Raw genomic sequence first — 18,873 nt, 5'->3', positions numbered from 1 at the left:
ATCGCTGGGTTGTCTCTTTTAACTCCACTTAACTCAAAATTAGGAAGAAGGTCCCAAAGATAAAATCCACAGCCTTTACAAAAATTTCCTGCTTTTCACTACAAAGTCTGTCAAATACACCCTCGTTTTACTTTGACAGTCCCCTTTCAGCGCTTCAGCACTTTTCTGCGCAATTGCTTTAATCTGGTTAGCAGGGTCGGGAGACGGACTTCCTGTTACTCGCCTCCCGTTTTCAGCCGAATTTCAACCAAATTCCCAAAATTTCCGATGTTTAGCTCCCCTTACTCACGGGTATGTAACAGCCAATTTTGATGTTTTCAAGAAGAAAGGTCGGCGCTCATCAGCAGCAGCAGCGCGGCTTTGCATCCACGAAAAGAGCGATGAACTCACAGCGCCGCTCCCCCTTTCGCGTTCCGGAGCCCCTTCTTCGTTTCCGGGGGGGCTTTTGGCGCCCGCCGAGTCCCACGGCCGCAGGCTCGCTCTGCCTGCGGTTTTTCTTAACGGGTCTCCGCTTTGCCGTAGCGGACGACCCTTTTTCGCGGAGCCCCTCTTCACCAGGTAAAGAGGACCGCCATTGCTATTTTGCGCCGCCTCCGGAAGTCCAATATCCTTCAGTTCCTATCATCCCTGACTATTAAAACACCTGCAGCATGTTAGCCTCCTTGCAAAATTTAAGTGCCTTACCGCACTACCAGTGCTATTGATGGCTACCAGCTACCAGCTTTCACTCTTGTAGGCAGTATGCCCCTGAATGCCAGTGGCTGGCATCACAAGTGAGGAGAGTGCTGTTGCACACAAGTTTTCTTGCGAGCTTCCCATAGGCATTGTGAACACAGAGTACTGGAGAAGTGGACCATTGGCATGATTCAGTAGGGCTTCTCTTATGTCACAGTACTGCTCTATGGATGGAGAAAGAATGATGGGGTCAGCACACCTAAAGACATCAACTCCCAGACTACTGTATTACTCTTCACAGTATCTGACGCTGTTCTGCTTATTATCCTGCACTCCCAGTTTTCTCCTTGCCTACTCAAAGCACCAATTATGCTAAATGTCCCAGCATTAGTTTCTGTGTTTCCATCAGGGCTTATCCACATTTGAGCATTATTTAGTTGTTAATCCTTGCTTTCTCAATTAGAATTCAACCAGAGTAATCCAAACCTGCACGTACTTGAATTTATATATGAGGCACAACTTTGGTCTTTCCCGTTCATACCAGTAGGAGTTCCCTTTTGTGTTTGCCCCAGCCTTCTGTTATGTTGCTTCTGTTATGCCAGTTAAGTACCAACAGGGCATGCATGCAGCTAGCTGCTTGAACACATTTTAAATAAACAAATCCCATACAAAAAGTGTGGAAAAGCACGTAGTCAGGCCATTGTAAAACTGCTTGCAGTTTTCTATTTTTTGCAAATCTGAGCGATCAAATGGGGGAGGGGGACCTTCACTCAAGAGCACACCAAAAATAGTTACATGAGCTCTGCCAAAAAAGAAATGAAAGCATTGAGGAAGCATTGGTCATGGAAGGGGAATATCAGAAAGCAACAACTGATCCACCCACACAGAAGCACAGAAATAAACTGTCTGCTACCCCCGGTGGAGTGGGTTAAAGCTTGATTTCGCCCCATTCATTGAATTATCCCTATATTGAGTAAACCCAAATTTACAGGGAAAAGCATTAAAATTTGTGTTTTTTGAGGGTACTGTCATGTGGACTACACAAATTAATCTGTTTGATCAATCTGTTTTACAAGATTGTATGACTGACTAAGGAACTAAAGACCTCACCCACTACCCATTGCTTTATCTTCAGGTGAAGCTATCGTCTTCCCCCCTTTTAATTACCTACCGGTATTTAGCTTTCTGACTGATGTGCTTCGACTCCATATCCTTAACCAACAAATGTATGTTTTCTGATTGACAAACTGATTAAGATAAATGCATATCTGATAAGTAATCTTACCCATTTTGCTTTCCCTTTCTTATCTCACTCTTAATTGCTTTGTGTGATAAAGATCTAGTTACATCATGCTATTAAGAGTGAGTTATTAATTTTACTCTCGAACATTTTCATGTGTCTTCTGTTACTATAGCAAGTGCTATCAATGTTGTTGCACACTGTATAATTTTGGATTAGGCATGAATGACCTCTCTGTTTTGGGTGGTGTTATATCCCACCTTTTCCCCAAGGAGCTCAAGGTGACAAACAGGTTATCCCTGCTCCTCATTTTATCACCACAACAACCATTTAAAGCAGGTTAGGCTGAGAGGCAGTGACTGGCCCAAGGTCACCTAATCGAATATAATGGTGGCCCTTTGGAAGTGTTTCTATTTAGCACAAGGCAGGGCACCTGATCTTTGTGAATCCCTCTTACTTAATGCATCCCCACTGTACTCCCTAAAAACATTTCCAGAGGGTTTGGAGATCCTCTGAAACAGTATGGTCTGTGGCACAGAGCACTGCAATTGGTAGGAGGAGATTTGCACACCTAACCCATCAGCCTCACCTTGCACACCTAACCCATCAGGGCTTATTTCTGATTAGAGCTGCCTAGGAAGGAAATTCTTTTTTTATAATTTCTATTGAAATACTTTCTTGGTTTACAAAAGTACATGCATGCTCTTGTTTTTTCAGGTTGTAAAATCTTTTCTACGAATCAGTTACATTTGATATGATAAATTAGTGTTGTGTACAGTAGAAGGTTGGGGAAGAAGAGAGTGAGGGAGAGGAGGGGGCTTGTGGTGAAACTGATATTGTTTTACGTAGTGTATGTGTGGGATTTTGTGTCAGCGTCAATTGGATAGGTTCTCTTTCTATCCGCTTATTACATTTCCCAGGAAGGAAATTCTAATTAGAGGTAAGCATGGTGAAAAATAAAGCAGGGCAGTTTTCACTCTGGGTTAGTTAATCCAAAATAGTTTTGTCTGTGGTTTTACCCATCATAGCCTCTAAGTCTGCCAGCTGTCAGTATGTAGACGCAAAGATTACTCTTGAGGAACTGCAGCTCAGGAGATGCCAGGGACTGAGCCTGAGTCCTTCTGCACGCTCTGTCACTGAGCTGAGGCCCTTCCCCAATAGAGTGGCGCCCTCTGCTGCACATGAGGACAGCCAGCTTGCTTGAGGAGTAGGTTGCATGGCACATACATACAGCTCTGTCCATGAACCCCCCCCAACTGCTCCCTGCCCCTCAGCACCTGCCTCAGTTCTGCTAATAGTAGTAGTAGGGTCTCACCTTGCAGTTATAGGTTCATGAGCTATTTCTCTACTCCTGTCACGCTGAGTGTGTTTTCAAAGCTCCTGATTCATCTGGGCTCCCTCGTCTTCAGGCTAACTATATACCGGTACTTGTAAAATCCAATATGCTCAACAGGTGGCGCTGCATCCTCACCATTATTCACACTGAAAAGGTAACACAGAAGCAGCCTTCTGTAGTTATTGCCTAGGTCAGGGGTCGGCAACCTGCGGCTCCGGAGCCGCATGCGGCTCTTTAACGCCTTTGCCGTGGCTCCGGGGTGGAGGCGAGGGGAGGAGGCGCATTTTCCTTTGTTCCCGCCCCAAGCCTCGCGCGCCCGACGGGAGCTCCTGCCGGGCGCGCAAGGCTTGCAGACACTCGCCCGAAGCACGGGGAGCCCTCCGGAGGGCTCCGCGTGCTTCGGGCGGCAGGCTGCCGCCCCAAGCCTCGCGCGCCCGACGGGAGCTCCTGCCGGGCGCGCAAGGCTTGCAGACACTCGCCCGAAGCACGGGGAGCCCTCCGGAGGGCTTCCCGTGCTTCGGGCAACAGGCTGCCGCCCCAAGCCTCGCGCGCCCGACAGGAGCTCCTGCCGGGCGCGCAAGGCTTGCAGACACTCGCCCGAAGCACGGGGAGCCCTCCGGAGGGCTCCCTGTGCTTCGGGTGGCAGGCTGCCGCCCCAAGCCTCGCGCGCCCGACAGGAGCTCCTGCCGGGCGCGCAAGGCTTGCAGACACTCGCCCGAAGCACGGGGAGCCCTCCGGAGGGCTCCCTGTGCTTGGGGCGGCAGGCTGCCGCCCCAAGCCTCGCGCGCCCGACGGGAGCTCCTGCCGGGCGCGCAAGGCTTGCAGACACTCGCCCGAAGCACGGGGAGCCCTCCGGAGGGCTCCCTGTGCTTCGGGCAGCAGGCTGCCGCCCCAAGCCTCGCGCGCCCGACGGGAGCTCCTGCCGGGCGCGCAAGGCTTGCAGACACTCGCCCGAAGCACGGGGAGCCCTCCGGAGGGCTCCCTGTGCTTGGGGCGGCAGGCTGCCGCCCCAAGCCTCGCGCGCCCGACGGGAGCTCCTGCCGGGCGCGCAAGGCTTGCAGACACTCGCCCGAAGCACGGGGAGCCCTCCGGAGGGCTCCCTGTGCTTCGGGCAGCAGGCTGCCGCCCCAAGCCTCGCGCGCCCGACGGGAGCTCCTGCCGGGCGCGCAAGGCTTGCAGACACTCGCCCGAAGCACGGGGAGCCCTCCGGAGGGCTCCCTGTGCTTCCGGCCGCCCCAAGCCTCGCGCGCCCGACGGGAGCTCCTGCCAGGTGCGCAAGGCTTGCAGACACTCGCCCGAAGCACGGGGAGCCCTCCGGAGGGCTCCGCGTGCTTCGGGCGGCAGGCTGCCGCCCCAAGCCTCGCGCGCCCGACGGGAGCTCCTGCCGGGCGCGCAAGGCTTGCAGACACTCGCCCGAAGCACGGGGAGCCCTCCGGAGGGCTCCCCGTGCTTCGGGCAACAGGCTGCCGCCCCAAGCCTTGCGCGCCCGACGGGAGCTCCTGCCGGGCGCGCAAGGCTTGCAGACACTCGCCCGAAGCACGGGGAGCCCTCCGGAGGGCTCCCTGTGCTTCGGGCGGCAGGTTGCCGCCCCAAGCCTCGCGCGCCTGACGGGAGCTCCTGCCTGGTGCGCAAGGCTTGCAGACACTCGCCCGAAGCACGGGGAGCCCTCCGGAGGGCTCCGCGTGCTTCGGGCGGCAGGCTGCCGCCCCAAGCCTCACGCGCCCGACGGGAGCTCCTGCCGGGCGCGCAAGGCTTGCAGACACTCGCCCGAAGCACGGGGAGCCCTCCGGAGGGCTCCCTGTGCTTCGGGCAACAGGTTGCCGCCCCAACAGGCTGCCGCTGGCTGATTTGCTGCTATTGCTTTGCAATTTGCAGCTACTGTTTTGAAGGGGAGTGAAGAACACACACTCAAAAAAAGGTAACTTGTTAATATAACGTTTATTTCTATGAGGAGGAGTAATTCTGAGGGGTCAAACAAAAAATAATTAAAAAGTGTCAAAAAAGTTATTTTTATAATGACGAGGATAACATTGGGCTAAGAAACAATGTATGCAGTGTTATATTTGTTTTAAATGTCGCAATGGTTTTGCGGCTCCCAGTTGTTGTTTTTTCTTCGGAAACGGGTCCAAGTGGCTCTTTTTGTCTTAAAGGTTGCAGACCCCTGGCCTAGGTAATTTATCTCATAGCAACCTTTTCTGGATCCCTTGGGGGCAATTTAAAAGAGCTCGACAAGTAGTCAGATCCCTCAGCAACTACTCTGTTTTTCTGCAGGGCAAACAAACGACACCGTAATGTGGAAACGTTGACTACCTGAAAGATCAGGGATAGCAAATGCAGTGCCCTCCAGAGATGCTTTGGACTACAAGTCTGATTGGCTATGCTGGCTGGGGCTAATGGGAGTTGTAGTCCACAATGTCTGAAGGACACCATGTTGTCTACCCCTGCTGAAGGTATTACTTACATAGAATCACAGAATCATAGTGTTGAAAGGTACCCAAGGGTCATCTAGTCCAACCTCCTGCCACCCAGCCAGATGGGCAGGGTATGAATATGATGATGATAATGATTCAGGGATATACAGAATTCTTGAGTAGGCATGGAAGTCTACCAAACTTAATCATTAAATAGTACTAGTTAATATTATTCACTTTTAAAAAATTAGTAATACAGTGGTACCTCGGGTTAAGTACTTAATTCATTCTGGAGGTCCATTCTTAACCTGAAACTGTTCTTAACCTGAAGCACCACGTTAGCTAATGGGGCCTCCTGCTGACGCTGTGCCGCCGCTGCACGATTTCTGTTCTCATCCTGAAGCAAAGTTTTTAACCCAAGGTACTATTTCTGGGTTAGCAGAGTCTGTAACCTGTATGTAACCTGAAGCTTATGTAACCCGAGGTACCACAGTAACCATAGAAATATCTTAATGTTAATGTGTTTAAATAAACTTAAACACTTGCTGTAGCATGGAGATATGGGTATATTTGTGAAGACCTAGTTAAAGTGGATGGGGTTTGCTTAAAATAGCATCCGGCTAGAAGCCAGGCTTTTTTGGCAAAAGTACAGTATGTTAATATTCTTTAGTTACTGTGGATGCATGTTTCCTGAATGGGCCTTTCACCCTACAGGGATGGGGCTACAACAATATGTACCAAGCTGAGAAGTAAAACCATTGGCTGAGTTTGAAGGACAAAAAGGAGACAGAGGGGTGAAGAGAGGCAAGGGTAGAACATCAGGCTTTGTTACTTCTCTGTATGAGACTTGGGAGCTTGTCTTCCTCAATGTATGTATACTCTACAAATGAAGCAAACATTACAAAGCTCCTTAAGTCTCCAGTGCCCTTTCAACCAAAGGAAACTAAATCCAGAAGCACTCACATGTGTGGTTAGAATGTCAGACTAGGACTGGGTTCAAATCCTCACTCAGCCATGGGCTTTCAGCCATTCACATATTAACCTACCTCGCAGGGATGTTGTGAGGACCAACTAGGGGTGGGGAGCCATGTATGGTCTCCTGAACTGCTCAGAGGAAGGGTAGGGTTAAAATGTAATACATAAGTAATAACCATGAATTTTTCACTGCCAAGGGAAGTGGGGTGAGCATGTGTCTGCCTATCTTCTGCTCCCATGAACATGCCCACGACCAGCAATCTTTCCATCCATTCATTTAGAGGACTAATTCCCAAGGATTGCGCCAAGGCACATTAGCATGCCATAGAAGAACTCCTGGTATCTAGTTAGAAATACATACATTGGACCATGAAACGCTCCTGCTCTCTCTCTCTCCCCCTCTCCCTCTCTCTTTGGACTCACCTCCTTCCAGTCACCTCAGCTTTGGAACTGAATAGCTTTGCTGCATCTCTGCATCAGGTTCACCTGATCTTGCAGAGGTGCAACAGAATTACCTGTCCTTGAAGAACTAACTCACCCAGACTCACCCACAGACATAGGAACTGGCATCTTATGAAGGTGAATGGCTGTTATTCTTGCACTCTAAAAGTGAAAAGTGTGTGTGTGAGTGTATCTAATTTGGGAAACGGAAGTTTTTGGATAAGAGCCAAGCCAAGCTCTACAGTTCTGATTCTTGCCACCAGAGGGGGACACTAAATCTACGACCAATCCACAACACTTTTTGTATAATAATAATAATAATAATAATAATAATAATAATAATAATAATAATAATTTATTATTTATACCCCGCCCATCTGGCTGAGTTTCCCCAGCCACTCTGGGCGGCTCCCAATTAGTGTTAAAAACAGTACAGCATTACATATTAAAAACTTCCCTGAAGTTTGTAACAGAAGTATGTTCTGTTATTGTATGCGGGTCTCTGGTTGCCCATGTATCTCTTCCCTTCTAGAATGGAGAAAAGCTACCAAGTTTTCCTTGTGCTTGTTATATGAAGGGGACCATGAATTGCCCCAATTCTGCTGCCCCTTCTGAGATCAGGGAACATCCAATCTATGCCAGCACACTGCATAGCAGTGATAAAATTATGGGCCCTGAGGTGTTCTTGGATCCAGCGGAGCAAGGCAGAAAAAAATAACAGTAACTGCATGTGTGAACAAAAACAGAAAGACCAGCTTAGGCAGCACCTACCTTTTAGGCCCTTACACTCATTTCCCCCCTTCTTGACTCGTTCACAGGAACAATCAGCTGAGGTGCCTAATGATGGGGAAAGGGCTGTGTGAAAGTCTGACTTGCTGTTCACATTGTGGGACAGGGAATCATTAAAGAGCCCTGGAGAAAATGGCTACAGGGCATAAATGGGGGGTGGGTATTTCAGAGATCCATGGCTGTGCTTGGGGCCAGCTGGGAAGTCTTTGGGTGGGTGTTGATTTTCGACCCCAGCCTCTTCCCTGGTTTTTCTACATACATGCACCAGGGAGAATCAAGAGTCCTTGGAAAGGGCTAGACAGAACCAGCCCCTTCTGCTATACTACAGGAGCTGCTGGTGTCAGCCTTTCCCAGTTACAGAGTCCACAGCAAGTATGGGGAATCTAGTGGGCTCGAGATGTTGTTGGACTCCAACTCCCATCAGCCCCAGCTAGCACAGCCAATAGTCAGGGCTAGTGGGAGTTGTACTCCAATACCTCCTGGAGACCCAGAGCTCCTCCATCTCTGGTTTAGAGGGCATTTTACTGCTGGCATCGACAGCAAGGCTGCTACCTTCAGACAGCTGGGCAGGAAATAATTGCCACTTGTTCAGAGATTATTGGCCAGAACATGGAGGGGAATAAAAAGAGGAATCTGTCATTGCAAGGAATATTAAACACTGTGGAGAAGGAGAAAGGGGAGTGGGTGGAGAGAGTTTTATCGCCTCCGTTTTGGAACTGTGTTCAAAGGCCAGTTAGCGCTAGTTCAGTACTACTTTTCACTGAATGGAACTGATCGCTGGGAAGAAAGCTCTGGGATTTGGCCAGGAAATACCTTTGTTTGGATGGTAACATCGGGCTGTGAGTTATCATGAGTCCGGTGTTGCACTTTCTGGCTGTCTTAGAGGAAGAGCAGAGCAGCGCAGTGCAACAACAGGAGCAGAGAAGACAACTGATGATTCACTATCAGTATGAAGTAGTTCCTGCTGAGGAACACTTTAACCTGTGTGTATACTAGGCAAGGCTCCTCAACACACACACACACACACACACACACACACACACACACACACACCAAGAGTCCCAGCCCGCCCAGTATATGTCAGCTCCAGAAATGACAGGTACAATATTTTAGCAATCCCACATCATATGCACACACTCAAATCTACTGATCAGGTCTCTTTGTCCGGTGTGTACAAGACATTCACCGCACCCCTCCTTGCTCTTCCCTTACTCATCATGGCACAGAAGGTCTTTGTTTTGCCTGTCTGTTATCAAGGAGACCTGCCATCTCCTCCTTCAGCAGGATGGTTGGTGGGGGCACAGGTGGAGAACTAGTGGAGGCCCAGGGCTGAGAACCATAAAACAACCGGGGCGCAGCTGGGAACAGAGGAGTGAACAGAGAGAGGGAGGGAGGGAGAACAAGAGCAAGATAAGATAGAGAGAGAAATGCAAACTATGTCATGGGAAGAGATGGAGGGTGCATGTGGAAAGCTACCGTAGGCCCATGGGAAAGGAACTCGGGTCCATGGGCTGCCTCCTCCCCCAGCCCCTGGCATCAAAGCCTCCTTGCCTGTCAGTGGAAGAGCTGCCCACCCGTCACCCACACACCTGCAGCTTAAGTGGGGGCTGGGACCAGACAGAATGTTGCTCTGTCACACAGAGGGGGAGCCGGACTAAGTCACCCCCCCACCCCAGTTTCTGTCTGTGGCTGCCAGAGGAATGTGACACCCGCCCCGAGATCAGACCCACTGGCCTGACACAAAGAGCCAAAGCAGCAGCAATTTTGCGCCACCACCCATCCCAGCCTGAGAATTTAAACAGATACCCAGAATCTGTTTGCAGTGCTACAACATTGCATATCAAATATATACCCGAGCACCCTGAAGCATCTGCAGAGAGACAGCCGGGCCATACACACATAATATTGGTGGGCAGGAGGCAGGGAAAGAAGCTCCTTAAATCTCTCTCCACTTACCTATCTCAAATCTACCTACCTATCTACCTACCCAACTATCTACCCATGGGCGTAACCAGGGGGCAGAGAGGCAGCTGCCCCTCAAATTGAAGTAAATAAATAAAAATAATTAAGTATTTTTCAGTTAACTGACCAATCATATTGCAGATAGCTCAGTTCTGCCCCCCTCCCCAACACAACATAAATTCTGGCTATGCCCATTTATCTACCTATTATATTTATATCCCACCTGTCTTCCAAGGAGCCTAATATGATATATATCATTCTCCCCCTCTCCATTTTATCCTCAAAACAACAACACGAGTTTTTTAAGCTCAGAGGCTGTGTCTGACCCAAGGGCTCCCAGTGAGCTCCATGGCCAAATAGGGACTTGAACTTAGGTCCCACAGCATCCCTTCCACTTCTCCTGAAGAATGGCAGCATTCCTCTTTTATGCTACATTTTAAGGATGCAAGCCTATACCTGTGTATCTGGGACTTAAGCCCCACTGAGCTTCTGGGACAGGTACGAGATGGTGCCGTGAGCCAGTAATGCTCACCTGGATATTGCCAAAGGCCAGAGAGTACAGTATTTTAATAAAATCTCATCTGCCGGGCAAAACAAAGGAGGGTCTAATCCCAGAGGAATAGGAAATTCAACCCCTGGAGTACAGAACAGTGGAACAGCCTTTGCCAACCTAGTGCCTGGCTGTGACGGATGGCTGTCGTAGTCCGAAACATCTGGGGGGCACCAGTTTGGTGAAAGCTGATGGGGCCTCAGAGCTCATTTTAATGTTGCTGCTGGGTACCACCCCAGAATCTGCCACCAGGAGGCAGGCTTGTTCTTCTCTGGTTTCTTTATTCCCTTCGCCTTGTGGAAGCTGGCTGGTTCCTTTTTGTTAAAGCCCGTGCTTGAAAGATTAGAGCATGCCAGCATATGGCATGAAAGCGACCACTTGCACAGATAACCTGGGATGTGGACTAAGCTTTTTGCCCAATCTGGTTCACAGTTGGCCTGCCCACCTGTGCCTGTTCATGAGCGGAGAGCAGCAAATCCAGCAGAAATCATCCATGAGCAAATGCAACATCCTTGGAATACAGTGACAATGCTAATAGCTCCATTCCCAATGCACTGGGGAAGGGGCTGCCCAAAAGGGGCTGGGAGAATGATGAGACAAAATATAATGCAAATGGGCTCAATCCGGGGGTGGAGGTAGTGTCCTTTGGCTTACCATGGGATGGCTGCCAGACATATCACATTGGTGTGATTGCTTCTGGCAACTGAATCTAACAATTTTGCTGGAACAGAAATTTCCCTGTGGGTGATCCAGGCCAATCAGAGATCATGTAATGAGCAGAACAGCATCAGAACACTACCTGGTCTGTCTCTCACTTCTGCCATGGAGCTCATTTGGTGGCCTTGAGCAAGAATTTCCCCTTCAGCCTCTGTCCCCCTCTGCAACACAGAAATAATAATACTACCTTACAGGGATAGGTTGTAAAGATTAAAAGAAAATGTAATCCCAGCACTTTGAACACTTATCAAAGCACTATATATGTAAATGCTTATTTAGTATTACATCTGACATTATGATGTTCTTCGACACCAGTAAATAAAATCCTGGGAGTAAAAGCAACCAATTGGATTTGGCTGTATATGCTGGCATCAGTATTGGGAAATGATAGCAATTTTAACCAAAAAGCAAACATTTTTGCAAAGTGTCAAAAAAGAAAGCATTTTCCAGCAATGCAAAAAATGATTGCAAAAAGTGATGAGTAACTTTAGTTCAGTGCTGTCCTTAATGAAGTGCTGCTTACTTCTGGATAAGTTTACATCAGACCTGGATGTGAAAGTTTTCCTAGCTGATTCTACGAACACATTTCAGTCTGGATTGTGTCACCCCTGAGGGCTATTAATGCAGGACAGAAAGTGGAATGAACTGTCTAGCCAATGTAAGTGTTCCATTTGAATTCCAGATGTAGGAAACCTCCCCACAAAAAGAAAGAGGTAAACATACTTTCTGAAAAATAGCATTAGCAAGTACCAGGTTAACCTGAAATGTGGATCCATCAAAAGATGAAACAGGATGAAACACACAAACTGGGTCTGCCTCCTAGTGGGTCTCTTTCTTACCTGCTCAGAGATCTACATGCTTCCACTTATTCTCTTGGTCATCAAATTGACTGCTCAAAGGAATTGCCTTAATCCTCATCTAGATGATAGTTTAAGAAAATTACAAAGCTAAAACACAGGCACCTCCCTGGTTGGTTGGTTGGTTAGTTGGTTGGTTGGTTGGTTGGTTGGTTGGTTGGTTGGTTGGTGGGTGGGTTGGATGCTTTGTGATGTCATTGTTGCTACATGTCCACACAAGTGAAAATGTCCCTTGCTGGCAGAAGAGCATGGAAAGATAAGAGAGGTAACATCTTGAGTCTAGCAGGGTCACCAAAGCAGCTCATCTGAAAAGAAAGACTCTCTACAGCCCTGGTTACAGTAGTGGTGGAAAGACACACTCTTGCTAAAGCATTTGGCAACTCTTTGCTGGTTGGTGGGAAAACATTGATGCTTTGTGAAGTCACCACTGCTGTTATGTGTCCACATAAGTGAGAAGACCACCTGGAGGTAGAAAGAGCATGGAAGATTAAGAGGAGCCAACATCCCAAGTCTGGCCGGGTCATCCAAGCTGCTCAGCTGGAAGAAGAACACTGCACAGCTCTTGATCCATTTCTACTTGTAACTAACAAAGATGGCACAGGAAGTAGACTGGCTCAGCAGCCAGGCTGGTGTGTGCAAGATAAACCTCTACCGCCCTGATACACATAAAGACCAGGAACGTAAAGTGATTTGCTTTGTCGACGTTGCCAACCTGAACTCAAAGGAGAGAGATGGAGCTACTGGTCGATCCAAGTACATCTCTGACCCTGACAATGAGCTGGACTTGGCGAATATGGAAGAGAGGGAGATCATCATAATCAAGGACAATGAGCAAAACAGCTGCTTTAATACTGAGGGAGCAGTTTGCCTTTTCAAGCAAGGCTCCATTGATGATGACAATGTAGTCAGCTGGCTCAACAATGACCTCCAGAAATATGCAGTTGGATTCCAGCATGCACTGACATCCTTAAGAAAGCCTCGCAAGACTAAGGTACTTGACTTGGCATCCAGGAACAACAACAACACTTCTTCCAGCGCCGGTAGTGAGGGAGGGAACTCAGATGACATTGCCTATTACGCCAATAAGCTCTGCAACTTAGTTGTTGAAATGACACGCAAGGAGATCAAGGAGAAATGGGAAAGCTCAGGGAAATGCACCCGCCATATGATTAGCCCCCACAGCAACAGGAACAAGGTGAATATAGCGGAGAATATGGAACGATGCAAGACGCCTCCAGAAATCAAGAGGGACGACCCATTTTCAGGGGACATGGCAAATCACAATGACTTCAAGCAACATGAAGCCATGTATATGGACAAAGAAAGGAAAGCAGACGACATGACTTCCATAAGCAAAGGGATGATGGTGTATGCAAATCAGGTTGCTTCAGACATGATGCTGTCTTTCCTGAAGACCATGAGAGTCCAGAAAGGTAGGCACCCTCCGCCAGCATGTGCCGTTTTGAAAGAGGTACTTATGAAGCACACCAAGGAAATCGTATCAGACTTAATAGACTCCTCCATGAAAAACCTGCACAACATCACAGGGGCGCTCATGACAGACTCTGATTTTGTTTGTGGACTGAAGAGGAACCTTTACAAGGCTGGAACCCAGAAGACCGCGGAGGTTTTGGAAGTCATGGTGAAGCGCTTGTTTAAACTCATCTTGGGAGACGATAAGCAGTACAGAGCTCAAAACCTCACCTTTGCAACCTATAAAGCAGGGGGGGCCCGGGGCCATTGCAGTCAGGGCATGCAGTTTGCATCCATGAAAAGGGAGTCTTGTGACTATGGAAAGGAAAGAGCAGGTGGCCCATGCCCAAGGAAACATTTTCCAGCAGGAACCAAGGTGCCGGACAAGCAATCCCTGGATCTGTATGCCAGAGAGCTTCTGGTAACAGCATTGCAGCAGATACAGCAGCACCTGCTGGAAAAGAACAAAGACTGTAGACCTCGTGAATGCAACACCTCCTCATATGGCTACATTCCCCGTGACTATGACAGGGCGGAGGGGAGCTGTGGCCCAAAATTCTCACACAGGTCATGTGACAGAAAAGCAGACCCCTGCCATTCGGACAGCCTGAAAGATAAAGGACACCTCATAATGTCCATGGTCCAGAAGATTTTGGATGAGGCTGGCTTAAATCTAGACGAGAACTGCGGGGACAAAAACAGGGGATAGAAGCAGAGGCCTTGGTGAGGAAGGAGCTTCCCAAACCAGAACCAACATAGCAACATCAAATGCATATGACAATATGGAGCAAGATGGATTCGAGCACATTTATCGACCAATTGATGGAATCTGTGATGAAGATGATCTCTCTTTTCATAACTAAAGGCATTTGCTCTGGTATTAGCTAATTAGATACCATCATCACAGCCCCACTGCAAGCAGCAGTGGCATGAATTCAAACTGGTTGATAAAACGGTAGCTGGGCAAGATCATCGATTAAAAGCAAACATTAAAAAGTCAGAAGAGGAGAGAGGCCCTGTTATTAATTCCCTCACCCAAGCTTAACAAAAGTAGACCGGTAACAGTCAGCTAGTTGCTAGGTGTTACCCAAAGAAACAATAGTGACTAACAGGACTTCTTCTGGTAGGTGGGACAGGGTTAGAAAGTACACCACCATCCTCTTCTTGATCCTGTACATCTTAGGAAGGCCCCTGTTTCAGCTAGCCCTTCTCAGCTTAAAGGCGCATTTGGATTAAATCTACCAGAAACCCAATCAGGTCAATGTTTTGTTTTGCATTAGAGTTTGAAATGCTACCCTTAAACATGGCAGCAGCCCTTGCAAAACTTGGTGCCTTCCAGATGTTTTGGACTACAACTCCCAATAGTTGCTGGCTGGGGCTAATGGAAGTTGTGGTTCAAAACAGAGGGCGCCAGGGTTGGTGAAGGTTGCATGAGAGGAGCTCTGAATAAATGGGAGATCAGTTAGGGCCCCTCCTGCCTTCCCTCACTTCTAACACTAATATCCATTTAGTTGGATGATGCTCTTTCCTTCATGGTCTCTCCTTTCTGGCTGGAATTTTGGTGAACCACAGATATGTCTGAGATCTGTGCCAGGACACACATACCACAGCTGCGGGGGGCAGAGAGTAGGTGTAGGAGCCCCTGCAGAAGCAGCTCCTACAGAGTTTCACGTGCAAAGAGCATAGCAGCCACTGGCATAAAAAAGTGTGCCCCCTAGAATGCCAATGAGCTCATTGCAGCAACAATTCTGGTGCACAAAGACCTAAGAAAGTGCCAAGTACATGGATGTGTGTGAATTATAATCAAATGCCATTCAGTGTCAAAGCCTAAAGCGGTCAGTTGAAAGTCAAGGGCAGATCCACACTGTACATGTGAAACACATTCAATGCACATTTAAAGCACATGACAGACACACACACCCAAGAATCCTGGGAACTGTAGTTTTTTAAGGGCGCATGGAATTGTAGCTCTGTGAGGGAGGAGGGAACTACAGGAAAATATGCCTATCTCTTTAAGTTTTTTCTTTTGAAAGCTGTCACATAAAGTAAATGGAGGAAGGGGCTCTAATTTTATGGGGTGGGTTCTTATTTTGTTTGGAGCAGCAGGGCTGGGGAGTTTAATGCTCCTGCCCTTTCCTAGATCTAAACTGCCCCTCCCATATCTGCTTCACATTTAGTTTCACAGTGGGGGAAAATGCAAATGCAACGCAGGCACCTGTATCCTCACACTGCACTTATTTTGGCCCTGAGATGCACACACCATCTATAAATCAGTGCATCACATTCCCTGTGCTACTCATATACATCATAAACACTGCCTCCTACTCATTAAAGAGTTCCAAGGATTCCTTTGTAGACAAACAGAAGGGACTAACTGGGCTGATTGATTCTCTTAATATTTTGTCTTTCAAAGCACTAGTGATTTATTTTCCCCTAATTTAATTAGGAAACAAATTCCCAGAATTCACTGCATCAGCACGTGATGTATCCTGTTCTCCAAGACTTTTGGGGAGCACTAGAGATTTGACAGAGACTTCCTTTTTGTCTCAACCTCTTGCTTTGGGGGGCTGGAGAAGATTTTAAAGTTTCAATCTCAATTGAGAATTCTGTGTTGACAAATACACATATTTATACAGTCCTGTAGCAGTCAGAAGAAAAGTCATCACTTATGTCAATTTCCACTTGTACGACACAGCACAATTTGGAATGGGGGGAAATATAGGTAGACAAAACAGGCTGACATAAGTCAGTGTGCGGAAACCGTTTTCCTAAACAGCAACTGACAATCTTCCTAGAGCACCTATCGCATGAACCATGGCATCTGCATCCACAAAAGGTATGACAAACGATAAGCGTTGATGTGTAACAAAGCCAATGGTAACACTTCCAAAGTTACCAACAAATAAACTTCTGGAAGTTCTACAGCAAAGTATCAAAACAGCTTGGTGCCTTCATTATATATCTTTAGGCACCAGGCGGAAACATTTCAACCAGGCATTCAGCTGATTAACATTCTCTGGCTTTTTAAATCTGTTTGTGGAGTGGAGTTTTTGTTTTTTGTTTTTATTATGTGTTTTGTATTCTCATTTTGTATTTTTCTTTTGTGAATAGCCCTGAGATCTTCGGCTGAAGGGTGGTGTACTACTCCTACTATAACTACAACTACTACTAATAATAATTACAATTAGTATGAAAGGGTGAACTGAAAGCCATGAAGCTGGATATCCAATAATATCCTCTATGGTACCTTTTTGGATTAAAATGAGAGGCTGGTCAGTGCAGGGAAGGAAGCAACCTCCTCCTGGCTGGAAGCCCATATCCAAAGGGCCAGTGACTCAGGGCAGGAGGGAGGGACTAAGTGAGAGGCTGGAAGGGGTGGCACTGCAGCAAAAGCAGCCCCCCCCCTCAATGCTCCCCGACACTAATGAAGATGAAGTGAGCCAACTCCTTTCTTCTCAAAGGGAAATTTAGTAGCTAAGAGAGAAAAAATGCTTTCAAGTGTATTCATCTAGAACAGGGCCCGGCGGCTAGAGATTCCTGCGGAGTGAGCTGGGCCTGGAGACATGAGTGACACGCCGAAAACAAAACAAAACAAAAACCCAGACATGTAAATGCACACAGCAAAACACAAAGAGATGCATGCAGGTGCATGAGCCCTACAGATATACAAACACCTAGCTTGCCAGCACGCAGAAGGACACAGGACTCTCCTGGCTGGGTCAGTCCACAACCCAGTTAGCCTGGTATTCTGTTTCCAAAAGAGGCCAAGGGAGGTGTCTCTGCAGAGGTGTGTTTGCACGAAAACTAGGGATCATCACACCGAGCTGCACATCTTGAGTGGATACATGCATTCACATATACAGCTTGACCCATGCACACAAGTGCATGGAAGGTCACAAATACACCAAAATGTAAGCACCTAAATAGGCTTTATGCCTGCATGGCAGTTTTGATGGGATACCGCCATGCGTGTGCTGCAATCTGAGCATGCACTATGGATTTTGCCCACGCCAGGCTCTCCCTTGTTTCTGATCTGCTATACTGTAATCAGCAGTGAGTACCAGATTGGTGTAGGTCATGATCTCTGAATAGTAGGGTTCATAAAACTGTATAAAAAATAAGATACCTGAACATTTGAGCTATCATCATAATGTCAAAGCCTCTGTCTATAATATTAAAGAATGACTGGAGAACAGGTGAGGCCTCTGCAGACTGGAGGTGGGCAAACATTGTTGCCATCTTCAAAGCGGGGTGGGGTGGGGAGTCAGGAAGACCTAGGCAACTACAGACCGGTCAGCTTGACATTGATACCAGGAAAGGTTGTAGAACTGATAATTAAGCAGCCAGTCTGTGGGCATATAGAAAAGGATGCTGTGATTAGTAAGAACCAGCATGGGTTTCTCAAAAACAAGTCAGGTCATCTTTCTTTTGTTAACACAAGTTGGGTGGATCAGGAGAATGCTGTGTATGGTAGGTTAGTATCTACACACACCTCTGTATCTGCCATCTAGGCAAGCAAGAGGCATTATCAGAGTTCAAGGATGCATTCCAGACAGGTAAAAATACTTGGGGTGCAAAGCAGAGCTGGTGAGGGGTGTGGTCTGGGCAGATGGGGGCTCGGCTTGGGGAGAGTTCCAAGGGTCAGATGGAGACCTGTGGGCCACTCCTGCTCTGTTTGAAAAAAACACACAGAGAGAAACCTCTGTGCCCCTCTAGAAATTTGGTTTCATTAATGTACCTCTTCCCACTGCCTTTTGTGATTAGACCATCCTCATGCCAGGTATCCAATAACATTATTTTATTGTGCCCCACATTTTTGCCAATGTGGAACACCAGCACCAGATAATAGTCATTTGTAGTGCAGTGCCATACAGTTAAATAAATACAATCAGAACAAAAGTAAAAAGGGAAAGGGGGTTTGGTTTGGTTGAGTTGGGATAGGTCCCAACAGAGTCTGCTGGGCATGTACTTCATGCAAACAAGTACACATCCCAGATGTCTGAGTGTTTATTCTCTTAGTGATGCTAGCTGAAGATAGCTTTTTCATATGGTGCAAGAGTGGCTCAGCCTCCCAACCACAGAGCAATCAGGGGACACATACACTCCAGCTTTTGGCCACCAACAGAGCATACAAAATCCAATTACGTAACTCCTCTGTCAAGGCCCACAGTGTTGGAATATAACTCAGTATGGTGTGAGCATCTGAGGATTTTAGGGGTTTCCCCATTACCAAGTTAATATGGACAATGACTTCCGTCCAAAACAATGCCACTATCAGGCATGACCTTTCTGGTCTCATTCTAGCTCCTGATCTCCCAGCCTGCTCCACAAATAATCCTTCCGCTCATGGAATTGTGGGGTTGGAACCAAAGGAGTCCCTGCTCTGTGCCTGAAGATAGGACTATCTACCTCAACAGATTCCTCACTGTGAGCCACAAGCAAAAGGG

General features: G+C 47.6%; 1 protein-coding gene and 1 pseudogene across 8 annotated transcripts in view; one reads left to right on the top strand and one right to left on the bottom strand.

Moving 5' to 3' along the window:
* The window catches only part of CDK5R2 (cyclin dependent kinase 5 regulatory subunit 2), an 87,420-nt gene that overhangs the window by 54,501 nt on the left and 14,046 nt on the right, over nucleotides 1-18,873 (bottom strand). For 4 of the 7 annotated variants that reach the window (XR_014566792.1, XR_014566793.1, XM_083749303.1 and 1 more), the window contains exon 1: nucleotides 11,936-12,102. The exons of 1 other annotated variant lie outside the window; for it this stretch is intronic. The gene's annotated coding sequence lies outside the window, so the exon portion shown is untranslated. Of the gene's footprint in view, nucleotides 1-3,230; nucleotides 3,398-11,935; nucleotides 12,103-18,873 lie in introns of those variants that run through there. 2 more of the 7 variants (XM_083749305.1, XM_083749307.1) reach the window with 2 other exon arrangements.
* Nucleotides 12,124-14,429, top strand: LOC310847129 (A-kinase anchor protein 4 pseudogene; annotated as a pseudogene). The gene has a single exon. The product of its transcript is annotated as an A-kinase anchor protein 4 pseudogene (transcript).

Source organism: Podarcis gaigeae (genome assembly GCF_964106915.1).
Source record: "Podarcis gaigeae genome assembly, chromosome: 1".
Classification (NCBI taxonomy): Eukaryota; Metazoa; Chordata; class Lepidosauria; order Squamata; family Lacertidae; genus Podarcis; species Podarcis gaigeae.
This window is presented reverse-complemented; position numbering and strand designations above follow the sequence as displayed.